General features: G+C 33.9%; 1 protein-coding gene across 1 annotated transcript in view; it reads left to right on the top strand.

Moving 5' to 3' along the window:
- Nucleotides 1-1,040: 1,040 nt before the first annotated feature.
- LOC126967416 (uncharacterized) overlaps nt 1,041-17,766 on the top strand; it is a 56,541-nt gene continuing 39,815 nt past the window's right edge. Inside the window, exon 1 of the mRNA XM_050811909.1 lies at nt 1,041-1,162. The gene's annotated coding sequence lies outside the window, so the exon portion shown is untranslated. The remainder of the gene's footprint in view (nt 1,163-17,766) is intronic.

Below are 17,766 nucleotides of genomic sequence, written 5' to 3' on the forward strand. Positions count from 1 at the left end.
TAGTGACGATTCAATAGCGCTTAAGTTAAGCCTAATTGAATAAATTTTATTTGACTTTGACTTTGAAAGAAGCCAATATTAATATATTAAGTAGGCTAAGTTCATATAGCATGAGTTAAAAGAGGTGCTGGGAGTTTCTTTTCAGTTCTTCTCCCCATGCTCCTTGACGTTGATGCAATATTTTATGTTATTGACATTCCCTGTAATTAAAATTACTTCTACTACCTGACCCGACGCTGTTCTGTACATAATAAATTTTTTTTTTTTATGAATTTGTCAATAATATTTCATAACATCAAGAATTATTTCGTAAATTATGCTCCCTGTTGCTCTAAGAAATTGTTTCACAGCAGAACTGTCAAACCGTGCGAGAGTAAATTCTCTCACAGGAAATATGTCCGTATAAAATAAATATTAGAAATAAAAATAGTTACGGGTCCCAAATCGAAATAACAGGTATCCTATCTCTCAAGTTGGACTAGACTGCACCCATTAAGTAATTCACATTAAAATCCGTTCATTGGTTTAGGAGTTCACTGGAAACAAACATCAGGACACTGGATTTAAATATATTAAGATTTTATTCTATTGTAATAAGTGAGAGAGGATTTAGACTAGATTATGGGTACCACAACGGCGCCTATTTCTCCCGTGAAGCAGTAATGTATAAGCATTACTATGTTTCGGCCTGAAGGGCGCCGTAGCTTGTGAAATTATTGGGCAAATGAGACTTGACATCTTATGTCTCAAGGTGAGCGCAGTTAGAGTGCCATTCAGAACTTTTGGGTTTTTCAGTAATCCTGAGCGGCACTGCAATGTATCAATTACCACCAGCTAAACATTCTGCTCGTCTCTTCCCTTATTTTCATTTTAAAAAAAGGCAGCTGTGACAGCCCTATGCATAAAGTTCTCCGCTCTTACCGCCGCGATAGCTACGTGGTCACTGTTGACACCAGTCGGTACGGCAGCGTTCACGAAACCACATCCCGGTGGTGAGTGGTGATACCACTTGTTAGTTGCCACCATCAGTCGAGCAGACACCGCGCTCCCACAGACACGTGCCGTAGTGTACGATGAACCATTTTTGTTGTACAGAAAATGTGAATACATCGACATTGTTTGTATTGTGAACTATTTATTGTGAGAGTGAAAACTTTTTAAGGTGAGTCCTCTTTGCTACTTACGATATTCTAAAACAGATTGTATTTTGTAAGATTAGTTATTTCAATCTTTGTTTTTTAAAATATAATTTAAAATAATCCATTAATTATCCTGAAAAGGTGTCTACATATTTATATTCATAAAAAATAATTAAAAAAAAAGCAATCTCTACATTTTTTAATTTAAATATCAAATGAAATCGAGTTTAATCTTTTAAAATCCACAATATCCTTTTTTTATTTAATTTATTAACATTTAATTTATTACTTTTTAATTAATTCAAAATTTTAGATAGAACCTTAAAGCAAATAAATCTGAAAAAGTAATTAATACGCTAGAAATATAAAATATCAGTAACATGACTGATTTATATTTAACAAGAACACATAACGGTGAAATGGTTAATACTCATTTATTAATGGAAAAAAAAATTATAAATGAAAAATTTTATGTAATGGAAAACATTGGTTTTGAAGACTGGATAAAGCTTCGGAGAAATAATAATAAGTAATCTGTCTAAAAAACACAACCTGTTTAATTGAAAGTCAAACGTTCGTATTTAGAATGGAATAGAAAACACTTTACTTATCAATCTATATATATAAAAATGAATTGCTGTTCGTTAGTCTCGCTAAAACTCGAGAACGGCTGGACCGATTTGGCAAATGTAGGTCTTGAATTATTTGTGGAAGTCCAGAGAAGGTTTAAAATAAATAGGAAAACGCTGCTAAATTAAATAAAAACAACAAATTTGTTTTTCCTTTGATGTGTCCATACGTAATTTCTATGAGAGAATTTATTGACGCACGGTTTGAGAGTTCTGCTGTGAAACAATTTCATTACGACAGCAGGGTGCATATTTTACGAAATAATTTTTGATGTTATAATACCTATATTATTGATAAATTCATAAAAAAACATTAATTTATTTATTATATACAGAACAACGTCTGTCGGGTCAGCTAGTTAGCAATAAAAACACACTCCTTCAATTTACACTATTAATAATAATCTTAAAATACTAAATTAAATGAAATAATTATCAAAAATAAATAAAAAGAACTGTGCGGCGCGTGATTTCTTGCTAAAAGGAGCTGACTCAGTAGGTATATTGTTGGTCAGTACAGAAGACATTAATTAAATTACCCATTCTGATTTTCCCGCTTTTTGGCTATTATATTTTTTGACTTTGAATACCGAAAATTGACAACTAACAATTCAATCAGCAATTGTAAAAAAAATATTATAGTGTTTGATTTATTACGTCGGATAATTGTTGTACTTTTTATATTTTCAAATAGCATGTTGTAACTAAGAAATCATCAACTTGGCGTTGGAATATATAGTTTTAACCTTAAGTTTCGGTTAATATTACTCCAAATAACATAATTTTTGTATCAGAAAAATGCGGAATAGTAAATTACATCTTGTTTTTGGTTGTCTTTATTGTTTGAAGTGAAAATTTCTTTAGCAGCATTGAGCACTTTTCTTGGGATGGATATAAAATGTTAAACTAGCGTCAGGACACGTGACCTGATCGAAAATTAATAAGACATTCGTTGAAATTATGAATTTTCTGAGAAATAAACTTTTTGATGTAATATTATTGTAATAGTTCTGATGTGTTAAATTTTTATGTAATATACATTGTCATTTTTGTGTACGATAGCGCAGTTAATAAATATTGTATTTATCCCCATAAGTGCTAGTACTTTTATACTGATAAGTAAGGCATTTCGTGCGAAATTATTCCCTTACCATTCCAAAATATTAAAAAATGCATAACGTTAATGGTTTCTCTTAGTTCTCTGTTTTCACATCTGCCGGGACTCCCGGAGTGTAACCCGTCATCTATTACCATTACCATATTATTTAATTTGTGTGGGAAAGGTTATTATAGCATAAACGATTTTCTTAATGACACCACGGACTGGGAATAAAGCGAACACCCTCAGGCTCTTTAATTATAAATGTTTATTGTACGATATCACATTGTAATCCATATTTTATATTAAAAAAAAAGGCCCGCTGAGTTTCTTGCGCCCATTCTTCTCAGGTCTGAGGCAGTCTGTTTTGAATGGGTGGTAGTTTTTGACGTACAGTAACTGATTTTAAGTCCTATTTTGAATAAAAATATTGGAATTTGATTTATTAATGATCAATATTTGTTAATTCTTATTTTAACATTTAAATACGACTCGTAAGCACTGGTCTCCCGCGCTCGCCCTATTACCAAGGTCACTGGCACGTATTGACGCCTTAAAACTATTAATGTCAAGGAGTATGTATTATAAATGGTATGATAGGTATAATTGCTATAGAGGGAAATTTTTCATATACTAGAAAAAGACCATATTCCATGCCCAAACACATGATCGGATTTGGTACGGCCGAACCATTAGAATCGGTCCGGTAGCGGACCGGTAGCGGACCGTATTCGATAGTATGTCGCATTGTCCATCGCACAATATTCAAATTCAAATTCAAAAAGACTTTATTCATGTAGGTCACGTAAATGACACTTATGAATGTCAAATAAAAATAAAAATATTGTTTCTTATTGAATTTACCGCTACTTCGTAAAGGGTTGAGCTAACGAGAAGAAGTAGCAAAAAACTCATAGCCACTCTTTTGAGTCAAGATTTACATTTTAATTGTTTTACAAATCATTTCAATTACAATATATGCAGAAAAATACTCAAATGTCAAAAACTGAAAGGCTTACACGAGTAAGTCAAAAAAAGGAAAAACAAGTAAATTAATACTTATAAACACAAGAGTTATTGAGTATAGTAGATGCATCAATCCACACATACCGCAAATGAATAGAGGCATTATGTGAGCATTTCATAAAATAAAATATATAATAACTTTAACTTTAAAGGAAATAATAATAATAAAAAACACACCAAGCAGACCTCCCGGTAACAAGATCATCCAGCCACCACGAGTAGCACCCGTATTATTATTAGTATCATCCGGATCTTACCTTGTCAACCGGTTATAGTTAATAAATCATTGTATTTGTTGGATGCAATTACTAATTGTAACAGTAATCACGACCGCCATGTTCACGAAAGATCTTTAAACAAACAAAGAATTCAAGCTGTAAAGGTTGTTGCATCCAATATATTAAGGTCTTACCTAGTGTGTGAGATTAATTTTTTGATAATATTGATGGTGTCGGGATCAATTTATTACAGACAAAAACAAAACGTCCAGATATTCAATATATAGTTGATAATCCTTAAGCCAGCTCAAACAATGAAGGTCGAGTTTCCCATGACATTGACTGAGCTTCTTTGTCGGTTGATATAGTAAGGTTTTCAAGTGAATACTTTCTGTGAATTACTAGACATGATATTTAATGGTACATTAAATTTGACGACCTGTATAGCCGAGTGGTTAGCGATCCTACCTACTAAGCTATAGAGGTCCCAGGTTCGAATCCCGGTAGGTGCAAGCATTTATATGATGAATATGGATGTTTGTTTCCGAGTCATGGATGTTTAAATGTATTTATGTATGTTTATATGAATTTATGTATGTTTAAGTAAGTATATTGTATTAAATATATCGTTGTCTTGTAACCCATAACACAGGCTATATATGCTTAACTTGGGGCAAGATAATTTGTGTAAAAAAAGTGTGTCAATATTATATTATTAAGGTACCTTCATATTACCATATAGCAGTGGGAGGGTCCTTTGCACAGAATGCCGGCTATATTATGGGTACCACAACGGCGCCTATTTCTGCCTTGAATCAGTAATATGTGAGCATTATTGTGTTTAGTAAAGAAAGTCCGTAGCTAGTGATATTACTGTGCAAATGAGACTTAACATCGTATGTGTCAAGGTGACGAGCGCAATTGTAGTGCCGCCCAGGATTTTTGGGATCTTCTCAAGAATCCTGAGCGGTACTGCATTGTAATGGGCAGGGCATATCAATAACCATCAGCTGAACGTCCTTCTCGTCTCGTCACTTACTGTCATAAAAAAATCTCTTAAAGTATTAAGTATATGTACGATGGTATCATAACAATACAAAGTTGCGATCTAACAAAATAAGTATCCATCTTCACTTAGTATAATCATATTATTATCAAACAATGTAACAACGTTATTAATGAAGTTGCGAAAACTGTTTAGTAACTGCAAACTTAAAGGCAGAAATTATTAATTCACTCTAAACTCATAAAAGATCAAAATTGAGTTAACATCATTTATTTTCTCTGAATTCATTCCTGATAATCATTTTTATCAGTGGAATCACTAAATCAAAATTGTCTCCGAAGATGCACTTTTCGAGAGAAGAAACGGAGCGCTCTACCAAAAATTTCTATCAAATAATATTGCATATACACAATGACGTGCTTATTCTTATAATATATTATGTGCATAAGTCATTCCTTAACGGCCGTTCCCAATATTCAGTCTATCTCCGGTTGTGGCTTACTTGAGATAAAAATCGTAACAACTACGTACGTAATAAATTTATCGACGGTAACTCACCTTATCCGTACACGCTGTCTGTCAATGAGAGCACGTATAGCTTACCCGCGATAGAAGTTTGTATGGAAATTACAATTCACGCGTCCCAATATAAGGCGATAAGTATGACTTATCGGGTATATTGGGACAGCTTCAGATTATTGACAGTTAAATACTGACAGTAGTAGGCCGTCAGACGATCAAATACTAGCCACATCTGCATCACAATACAAGAAACGTAACTTAACACATATTAATACTCACCCTGTATTTTAAATACTTTTTATACTTTGCTAAACAGGATTACAATACAGTTTTAGAATAATTATCTTGAAAGAGAACATAAATCTGCTGAGTTCACCGATTTCTAAAAGCTCTTAATTAATTTTCATTTCGTTCCACATTAGATAGTAATAATAAAAATAATAACTACACACTTTCACCCAAATTATGTAACCCCAAACTAGCTTGTACTATAGGTGCATAAGTGTATATTTAGTACGATATACATACATTAAACTTCCATGAAAATACGCACCCCGGCCGGCGCAACATACCTTTCTACAATACTAATCATTTTCGAACTTAATCTAACTTAATATTACACAGATATAACCCAATGTCAAATAAAATTTATAATAAGTTACAAGAATATTTAATGCCGAAACAAATATGTCTTAATAAATTCACTAGCTCTTACATAAAGCTGCTTTTAAAAAAAAAATACTACGTTGAGAAAAACTGTCTACAAAAACAAAAAAGTATAAATAACTTAATAAAAGTTTAATTTAGTACACCTCTTCTGCAAACCTTATAACTATTTATAAATGAAATACTATTATTTGTATGTGCTACCTATTGATAGGTTTTAAGTAAACATGAATGTTTATATGAATGAAAACTGCTGGGCCAAACTATGTGAAATTTTGATGGGACCAACAACTCTTAAATTTTTTATATTTCTAAATAGACTATGACAGCTGTGAAAACGTCGAAGAAAATTGAGTAAGTGTGATACAAATCTCGACTGTAAGACGTAGCTTGTCTCTCACACTAAAGAATTAAACGTGGCCTATTTTTATCGGTTGTTTAAAAAAAATACCAATCGATTTGAGGACCTCCTCCTTTTTGAAGTCGGTTCAAAAGGTAATATTTCTATTGATGAATACATTGAGGAAACAAAAATTATATGTATGCTGTTGATTGGTATGCCTTTGAAGGTGCTAATTTAGTACTTTCATGATTGTTTTAGTCACTTAGTTGCATGTAACGTGGTTTATGAAAATAACCACTAAATGAATCGGAAACTATCATAATATACTCATCAATAAATGTTTGCACCTACCGGGATCTGAACCTGGGACATCTAGCTCAGCGGGCAGAGGCTTTAACCACTGGGCTGCATAGATTGTCATTTGTTAGCATAAGATTTTTATTTGCATAATTCTAAATATTTACGTAAATCATGTATTAATTCACGTCTATAAAACAGCGGAATATACCAAATATGATAATAAATAAACTTTCACTCAATACCTATTTGGATATTGACATAGCTGGCGTCCCCAATTACGTAGAGGTGGCGCAGTGCTACCAGCGGTGATGGTAGGTGGTAGCACTGGCAGGTGTTTCACAATACACAGATTTCTTGTCAACTTCTCACAATTGTTCCACGTAGAAAGTTATTTAGTTCATATTGATTTATTAACAACCGTTGACTTTCACTGGCGGGTCATGATTATCTCGTAATAAGCAGGTCTGTATGTTGTCGGAGAATCTTCTTTATAAAGTTTGGTGAACGAGAAATCGATCGGTTTTTTATGGAAATGGAGGACAAACGAGCGCATGGGTTACCTGGGGCAAAGTAATCACCGCCACCCACATTCTCTTGCAGGCCTTTAAGGAAGGTAAACGCACTTTTTTTTGATGCTACCAATGTCGTATCATCTCGGAAAGACCGCAAAAGAAAGCTCATTCCACAGCTTTGTGGTATGTGGCAGAAAGTTCCTTGATAATCTCACTGTAGAGAAACGTCACACATCCAGATGGTGGGGATGATATCCTAATATGATAAATGCGATAGAAGAAGGTTGGCCACGCCATATTTTATGTACTTCAGTGGGCTGACCTAACGTAAGCGATTGAAATATCTGAATTTGATTTTTAATCGGAATAGGAAGAAAAAAGAGCGTACGTACATTACATCTGATGCTCCTGATGATAGATCAGCGTGGCCCATACTATAAACTGACGAATAACAGGTCCAGACGTATCGCGAAAATATGGCCGTAGCATAATAGCCTAAACACATGGTCGGATTTGGTACAGCCGGACAATCAGACGGTCCAGTGGGCGCCTCATAACTGGTCCGGCGTTGTACTCGGTACGTTCCAAACGATAATATTTTTTTTATGAAAATAAGGGACGAGACGAGCAGGTCGTTCAACTGATTGTATTTGATATGCCCTATCTATTACAATGCAGTGCCGCTCAGTATTCTTGAAAAACCCTAAATTTCTGAGCGGCACTACAGTTGCGCTCGTCACCTTGAGACATAAGATGTTAAGTCTCATTTGCACAGTGATTTCACTTAGCTTTTAACACAGTAATGCTTACACATTACTGCTTCACGGCAGTAATATTGGTTAATGTGGAAAAATAATAACATTGTGTCTGCACCATCGAATATGGTCCGGTACTGAACCACCTTCGATAGCCGAACCAAGTACGACCATGTGTTTAGGCTATAAGAAGTAAAAACTACTTTGAATACAAAACTCTGTAGTATTTAGGTACGTCTAAGTTATATATCTACTTTTAATTACTGAAAGAGTCAATTGCTAAATAAATAGCTTGAAAATATGATGATATATCACTTCATTCTATACTATGGAATAATCGACTCACTTCACGGTGTCGAAAATTCATATCATGACTTCGAAAACAAGATATATAACCGAACTTTCCCTCAATCTTTTTTTTATCGAGATTTTGTTTTAGTATGAAGTAGAAAATATATGTTAGCTCTAGGAACCTACCGTTTTTAGCAGTTTTGCAACTTCTAGCTAATGTCACAGCAAAACTTGAGATTACAAAGCAGTTCCTTCGTAATCTCTTCTTCGTAATTTTTAAAAACCCTGTATCTACGCGAACGAAGCCGCCGGCATCAGCTAGTAATATATAAGTGTCATATCGTTCAGCTCGTTAGCAACAATATTGTCTTTTTTGATACGAACCTACATTTACTTCAAATCACTTTTTTATGGAAATCATTAAATATAATTAATGGTATTTTGGTTTTTTAACTCGATTTTTTATTGCAGTTCATGATTTTTTTACACTTAAATAATTAAACCATCTAATTTGCAAAATTTCAGTTCATGAAATCATTTCTCGGAATTAAGTCGGTTGTGTTCAGGTTGTATAAAATAATTACTATCTACAAATGGAAAGGCTTTCATTGACGCAATACTGTCGGCGTGTTTGATATGCTAAGTGGGAGATATAATGTTAAGGTGACGGCCAGTGGTAGACAGTAAGTTGTAGGTGATAAGTAGTGAGGTTCTCGTGAAAGTTGTCAATGATCTAACTTGATTAGAACAAGTCGCGGATGTGTGAATGACTTTATGTAATGTTTGTTCTACTTACTTTAAACAATTTTAGATAATTTTCCTTTTTTTTTCTAACGATAGACAAGTGAAAGCAAGCACATGATAGAAAAGAAAAGCGAATATATTGTTAATGTAACCGATTTTGATTGATAAGTTGTAAACAGTCAGCCACGCTTGCCATTAGTATTTTGAATATTAAACCACTAGCTATCGCACACAATGACCAGCCTAGCGAAACTCTCTAAGAAAAAGGCGATTCACTCGATTGTACAAAACGCGCTGTCATTGTTAGATTGACAGATGACAGCTATAATCTTTTAAAGAACGGAGATAGCCGAAATCACTGACCTCTACTATATACCACTGGACTGGCGGCTGTCTATGTGATTGTTTGCCTGTTTGATATTCGCCATTTTGGCGCTGTTGGCCATGTAGCGAGAGTCTGCGGTACTAAAACTAGTGATGACAAGCTCAGCAAACATCGACAGTAGGTTGGAAACTATTTACAAAAAAAAATGTGTACTTTATTACGTTTATTCCTGAAGTATAATATGTCAAAGTGTGGTACGTTCCTTGGCAGCCATTTGCATTATACGTCAAAATTAACTCTGGACGCTAGCGATTTTTGCTTCAAATAGGCACAAACTTTCAAACATATGAAACAAACTGTCCAGTGGTATATATACAGGTCAGTGGCCGAAGTCCACTACGTTTTAAACTTAACCGGATTATACTTCATCTCCATAATATTGTAATTACTACTTCAAATATAATTATGTCAAATCACTGCACCTTTCCTACTCAGCTAAATTTCAATTTTTACGTAATCCCGCCTCTTATTACGTAGTATTTACATCCTCTTTGATGTCTATGCGCAAACATATTCTTAGTCTATGTTTTACTCTGTTATTTGTCTGTCAGTGGGTAAAAAGTAAGAAGGAAGCATGTCAGAGACTTGGCAAATAGTGTGTTATATCTGACTACCTTTCAAGGAGACTTTTATCTTTAGTCACTTGTATGTTTTGCTATAATTGTGATACAGTTTTTAGAAAATAATTTAATTAATCAAGTTATATAATATGGAACAATGGTTATATAACCAGTGGGAGGCTCCTTTGCACAGGAAGCCGGATAGATTATGGGTACCACAACGGCGTGTATTTCTGCCGTTAAGCAATAATGTGTAAACATTACTGTGTTTCGGTCTGGTCAGCTCGCCGTAGTTGGTGAAATTACTGGGCAAATGAGACTTAACATCTTATGTCTCAAGATGACGAGCGCAATTGTAGTGCCGCTCAGAATTTTTGGATTTTTCAAGAATCCTAAGTGGCATTGCATTGTACTGGGTGGGGCGTATCAATTACCATCAGCTGAGCGTCCTGCTCGTCTTGTCTCTTATTTACATAAAGAAAGATTTCATCTCTGTCTTGGGCATCACTCTGTCACGTTTTTTGCCCATTTGACTTTCTTACTCATCATAATGACCTGTCCATTTTCATATTAAAGTTTTAATGTAAATTCTATAATTCATAAGTTTTTTTTCCGTATTTATTTTTCTTTGTTGCTTCTGTATGTTTCTTTCAAATGTGTGTGGGCAAGTTCTATAAATAAGAATAAAAAAGTCACTAACGTTATTTATAAAAAATATAGACTAATTAAGACCTATGGAAATTATTTAAATAAATAAATACATAAGAATGTCAAATATAGCACATGGAAAGTATACATAGATATACTTACTGACATATACAGGTTAGCGTGCGCGTGCGCCGGCCATTCGGCGACGCGCTCTGTGGGCAAGTGGTGCACCCGGCAGTGAGGCACCGTGCTCGTTGTAACACACGGTACGATAATAAACAGCATTTTCTATCATGACAAAACCTACTACTATCACCTAGCTGATAACTCCAGCAAAACAAGAGCACCCAGCCCTACTAAGCCTTGATTTCCACGCCTGCGATAGTATCGAAATTTAAGGACGTGCATTTCAACATAAGCATAGGGAGCACAAAAGCTACTTACGGATTACGTAAATTCATCATTAAGTCACTTCAACTATTAATATATGTATGTAGAAATCACCTAACTGAATGCTTCTATTTATTGCTATGGGATCGATGACCATTATAATCTGAGACGCTACGCGATGGATGGAATGTTCCACACACTTAAATGGTGTAGTGACAGGAAAAGTAATTGTTGTAGCAGTACTACCCGGACGAACACACACACATAACCCGACATAATCAACGAAGACGAGGTCCTTACCATATAAAAAAAAAATCATTTTCTTCATTTAGTTGAAGGAAATAACCCTTATGAATGTCAAAATTTTTGTTCTTTTTAAAATTTAACACCATTTCAAAAAAGGTTGAGCTTTACTGAGAAGAAAGGCAAGAGACTCAATGCCACTCTCTTAAACCAACTTTTACAGTCAATTAAATATACCAAACACCCATTTTTTTTTAATAATAATTTTATTTGGAACAATTTAATAAAGCTAATACAAACAAGTAAAAACGATGATAGCTGCAAAAGTATAAACTAATGCCTAACACGAGCAAGTCAAATATATATAACACAAGAGTTATTTAGTACAGTAGATGCATAAATCCACACTCGCTCTAAATAAATAAAAATATATTAAATAACTATAATTATTATTAATTAATTTTAAAAACATGAAGCAGCATTTCCGATAAAAAAATCATCCAGCCACCAAAAATAGCGCCAATTCATGAGCAATACGCATGGACCAACTATTGTCTCCATCGACCATATTTTAGGGACGGGAACTACTAACCCCATGATGCTGCCACAAGCAATAGAAGCCTGTCACAAGAACTCAACCAATTAATATTTATCTTAAAAAATAATATTTATTTACATAACAATACTTACTAAATACAACTAACATGTAATTCATTTTCTAAGAGTAATTAAAAAAGTTTAAATACTTTGGAGGAATTCATACCCAAGCTTGCTTATTATTTAAATAATCCTTTAAATTGTAATAAGTTTTCGTCTAATATAATATGACTTATGCCTTTGAACTTGTTGAGTTGTTTCTCACGACCTGTGCTCGTCACTAATCAATGATTGGGCATCACGTAGAAGCTAATTGACAAGGTACTTATTTTCCAAAGCCCTTGGCCGAAGTTTTTGTCTCTTAAGAGAGGCCCTGAAAAACTTCAAATTCAAACACAGAGGAGTCTCTCATATCGATGACACTGTAAAAATTCGAAACAATACTATGATACCATGGGGCTCAATCTGCCAGGCTTATCATATCATCAAAAAATTACACTTTTATTCAATCAGCTCAATCTCTTAATGTTGCATAGTAATGGTACTTTATTGTGAAAAAGTTAAAAAAATTAAAACTTTTTATTTGCATAAACATTTTAAGTGGATGTTACATTAATATTAATACGTTGCAATATATTTATAACGTGCTTAATACTCGTATTATTGAGGTATCATAATGAAATCTAACAATTAAATATGATTATTTTAAAACTTATTATGTAATTCAAATTGTCAAGTATTTAATATTATAGAAAAAACTACATTTTTATCATGGGAGATATACCTCTAGTCTGGATGGTTGAAAGATGATTAAAATTTAAGTTTAAATTAGTTAACAGCAGAAGTATATCATAATATCGATATAATTCGTTGGCCTCGCATCGGTAACAATGGAAACGCACATTCTGTTTCCGTTCGTTGACTTATCTTGCAGCCACAAGCTATCATTTCATTGTTCTGTGCTGCATGTTCTCTGAAATATTCCACGATACTTGAGCATCAGGAACCGATCTATTGAGAAACACGTTGAATGCAATAACATATTATACCGCACAAACGTCCGCACGCGCACGGAGATACAAGATATATTGTGATCGTTTGAGTAACAATCTGGCTATCTATTCGGAATTTCTTCTCACTTCCGCAGATCTTAATTAATAAATTTCGTTTTAAAAATTACAATAGTGCGGAGTAACAATCAATAAAAAATAACGGGTTTACGGGGTTTAATAAGTGAAAACTTGAACATTAATGTTGTGCATTTTAGAATATTTTGGAATGACTAGGGAATAATTTAGCACGAATTCATCAGAATAAAAGTACTAGCAATTATGTAGTTAAATAAAATATTCTATATTGCTCTATCGTACAAAAAATGACATAAATTTAACACTTCCGAATTATTACAATTATTTTACATTAAAAAGCTTATCTCTCAGAAGAATCAACTTCCATCTTATGGATGAAACGCGAAAATTCGAAAGACTGTCTTACGAATTTTCGATCAGGTCACGTGTCCTGACGCGAGTTTAACATTTTTATACCCATCCCAAGAAAAGTGACGCCGCTAAAGACGTTATCACTTCAATTAGCTTAATAGAGATAATTTTACACTTGAGCGGGATTACGTATTGAGACGTCTTCTGGACTACGGATCTTTGTCACGGAAGCAGTGCGCAAAACTAATATCGAGTTCACACGGTTTCATTTGAGTTAAAATTTTTCATATTTCAAATAAAATGGATTCAGAATTAAATAATAATAATCCTTTATTCAATTAATCCCTCTGCGATAGGATACCCTGAGTTGCAGAGGCTAGGTCCTTCCGAAAGGCTATCCATTATTAAACATAATTAGCAAACTCACTAAAAAGAGGTATGTGTGTGTGCGTGTGTGTGTGTGTGTGTGTGTTTTTTTTTTAAGTATTTGTTAGTATGTCAAACTGTGCACAAGATTAAATAAATGTTAGTAAAATGGCGCTCTGAGAGAGAAAAGGCGGCGCAAGAAACTTTCCCAGCATTATTTTTTGTGTATTAGTAGCATTTCAAACGAAGTAATCAAAATCCTCTCTTCACACGTCCTGTCAGCAGAGCAGTTGAATCAAAAATGAAGGTATACGGTTACTTAACACGCAACACGCTGTATAACGAGCGATGGTAACTAGTGCGGCGTCCAGTATTTCATGACTGACTCTGTTTCAAAGTAATTGCTATTACATAAGCTCTCATTACACTGACTCGCTTCATATCGGGAGTATCAAAGTCACAACGCAAAAAGAATTCTGGGAAGCGAACCAAAAATAAGAGAACATACAAATTTAATTAAAATATGCATTCAATTTACCTTAGTATTGCGAAGAAATAAATTATTTATAGCCTCTATTTTGTCATTTAGGAGGAAGCTGGTGTTTTTATTTTTAATGCCTCCTGCTTGTATGTATAGATACTAAGTCTACCCCGTAGGTTTTTATGTCGGACATCGGGACTTTGTTGCTCTACAAATTAGAGTACAATTAACCTTCACATTTAAAATGCCCAATTAAAAATATTACATATAATATATAATAAATTCAGGATATACGTTATAGTACTACTGACATTTCAATATCCGCCTCCGCAAGTACTATAAACATAAAAATATGTATTCTAACATCCTGTATACAGTATACAGGATGCTATTATGTTAAATTAATTTCGATTTCGTACTAATGATGAAATAGCGACAAAGCTATTATAAGTAAAGCTATTATATTGTTATTATATTAAATAAATTAAAATTGGAAATTATTCAGTCATACCTAGAGGTATGCCTTACAATTTGTTATGTTTTAATAATATCCCTCTCTCTATAGGCTGAAATAAATATTGAAAGTATTGAGATGGCAAGAAGACCCGTGGTATATAACTATCTTTCCATGTGTTGCGAACCTTGTTGAGTTTATAATTCGAGTTTCGCCTCTACACGACGCATCCTCAGGAGATGTTGACTCGCCAAATTCTGGCACGAGACTTGACCATTTGAATAATTATGGATTTCCGCAAAATAACTCCTAATTTATTAAATTTTCTAATACCCTTTCCATACTAATCTGATGTAATTTACATAACTTCTTAATAATTTTAAATAAAACGGTTCAATCGAATATCTTTTTTACTCAATCGCAACGGAAACAATGTTTTTAGTAGTTATTCATATAATAAGAATTAATTATATTTTATATTTAGATAATTATCAAATTGTATTTGTTTTAAAAGAGTGTAATCTCACTTCAATTTACTGATATGCAATAATTGAAGTTGATCGGGTTATCAAATGTTGAACAAAATATATTCGAAGATTTATAAGCGAGTACACCTTCCATAAGGGCCGGCAACGCTCCTGTGCTTCCTTTGGTGTGGCAAGAGAATGTGGGCGGCGGCGATTACTTAACACCAGGTGACCCCTACGCTTGTAAGTCCTCCTTTTCCGTTAAAAAAAAAACCGCTTGCCTTTTTTTTAAGAAAAATAAGGGACGAGACGAGCAGGACGTTCAGCTGGTGGTAATTGAGTGCCGCTCAGAAATCTTGAAAAACCTAAAAATTCTGATCGGCACTACAATTGCGGTTGTCACCTTGATAACATAAAATGTTAAGTCTCATTTGCCCAGTAATTTCACTTGCTACGGCACCCTTCACACCGAAACACAATAATGCTTACACATTACTGCTTCATGGCAGAAAAAGGCGCCGTTGTGGTACCCACAATCCAGCCGGCAACCTGTGCAAAGGATTACAGCCTCCTACTCGTAAAATCTTCTAAAAACTACCGAAATCTCAACTTAGCGGTAACACCATTTGGTTTGGGTGTTAGTTACACTGTCTCCACAACTGAGCGAGCATAAAAGAGATAACAATACCCTCGCTCGATCATGTCGGTGACGTACACGTGTTCTGGAGTAAGGACCTTCTTCTTGGCAGTCATGACCTGGTCCCTAATTGATCATAGCATGTACACACCATGTCTCAGTCTCCATATCTAACCTATCAATCAATTCCAGAGGATGTGAATACAAAAGTCAAAAAAAAAATTAACATGCACTGTGTTATAAACGTGAAGTAAAGTTATTATAAATTGAAAACTTTTTGAAGTGACATATTCTTTAGCGGCGTCGAGCACTTTTCTTGGGATGGGTATAAAATGTTATCTCGGGTCAGGACACGTGGTCTGATCAAAAACTCGTAAGACAGTCATTGAAATTATGGATGAAAGTTGATTTTTCTGAGAGATAAACTTTTTAATATATAATAATTGTAGTAGTTCTGAAATTTTAAATTTTTATGTACTTAATATAAATTGACATTTTTATGTACGATAAAGCAATTCGTGCGAAATTATTCCCTAATCATTTTAAAATATTCAAAAATGCATAACGTGAATGTTCAAGTTTTCAATTCTGCTGGCACTACCGGAGTGCAACCCGTTATGTGTTTTTCAGAATTACACTTCACACATGACAGGGTGAAGTAATTTTAAACTTAAGGTAACTAACTAGCGGCAGTAATCATAGGATCTGCTGTTGATTATACGTAATAATAGTCTTTCAGACAGTCTCTCAAAGAAAAATTTAAAGAAATAAATAGTATGACTGTTCATTGTCAGTACATTTATAAAAAAATTCTATACGTTCACAAAAATCGTCACCTTTTTGCTCTGATTAGTGATTTTCATCATTATAACACTAGAAATAAGGGATTCCTTGTAACTAATTCTAGTAGGCTTCATAAGATACATAATAGTTAATAAGGGTAAATGTTTTTTATAATAAAGTCCCAGCCACTCTTCAGGCATTATCTATAAATAAATTTAAATGTTTTATAAAAAAAAGGACTCTGTCGTAAATCCTATTACTCCACAGCTGAATATCTAAGTGATCGGACAGCCTGGGACTAGATTATGATTTCCTTATAGCGATAGAAATGACTGTACAATATTGTATATTATTTTTATTGAAAAGCGCGCAAAAAAAGAATGCTGTGAGAGTTTCTTGCAACGCTTCTTGTCTCTCGGAGCGCCATTTGTCTCCGAAGCGGTAGTAGTATCTAGTATATTAGATATGACATCAAATAGAATTCTAAAGGAATCAATTTTGAGAAAATAAATGCCTTTTATGCCTAATACAAATGAGGAACAGATGTCTGCTAAGTTTGTTATATCACGTATTCGCGGCGTTTCTCGTTACTAATAAAATAAAGTTTATAGACAGTTTTCATTCACTACCACCCATTAAAGTAAGCGCATATTTAGCATGTCCATATAATTAATTTAATATAAGAGTAATAAACAACTTTCTAACATATATATATATGACGGAAGACACGTGGTTATATGGTTACCTATATACTATACCTTAGATTAAAAACTGCGGGCCTACCATGAACTCTTATTGCGATTCAATTGACAACCTAAAATGAACTGCTTTGCTATTTCGTACGTCGTACCACGACGTGCTTAGAGCTGTCCATTTTAGGTTGACGTCAGATCAATTCATTAAATCGCAATGATGTCAATTGAATGACAAAAATGATATCAATTGAATCGCATACTGATTTAGTTCGTTCATTCATTCGTACCATGAGGTAATATTTCAAAGCTTAAGCGTCAAAGTGATAATAACTTTTAAAAAATAGTGGAAATGAGAAAGATGAGCTGAGAAT

The sequence above is a fragment of the Leptidea sinapis genome, chromosome 1, assembly GCF_905404315.1.
Source record: "Leptidea sinapis chromosome 1, ilLepSina1.1, whole genome shotgun sequence".
Lineage (NCBI taxonomy): Eukaryota > Metazoa > Arthropoda > Insecta > Lepidoptera > Pieridae > Leptidea > Leptidea sinapis.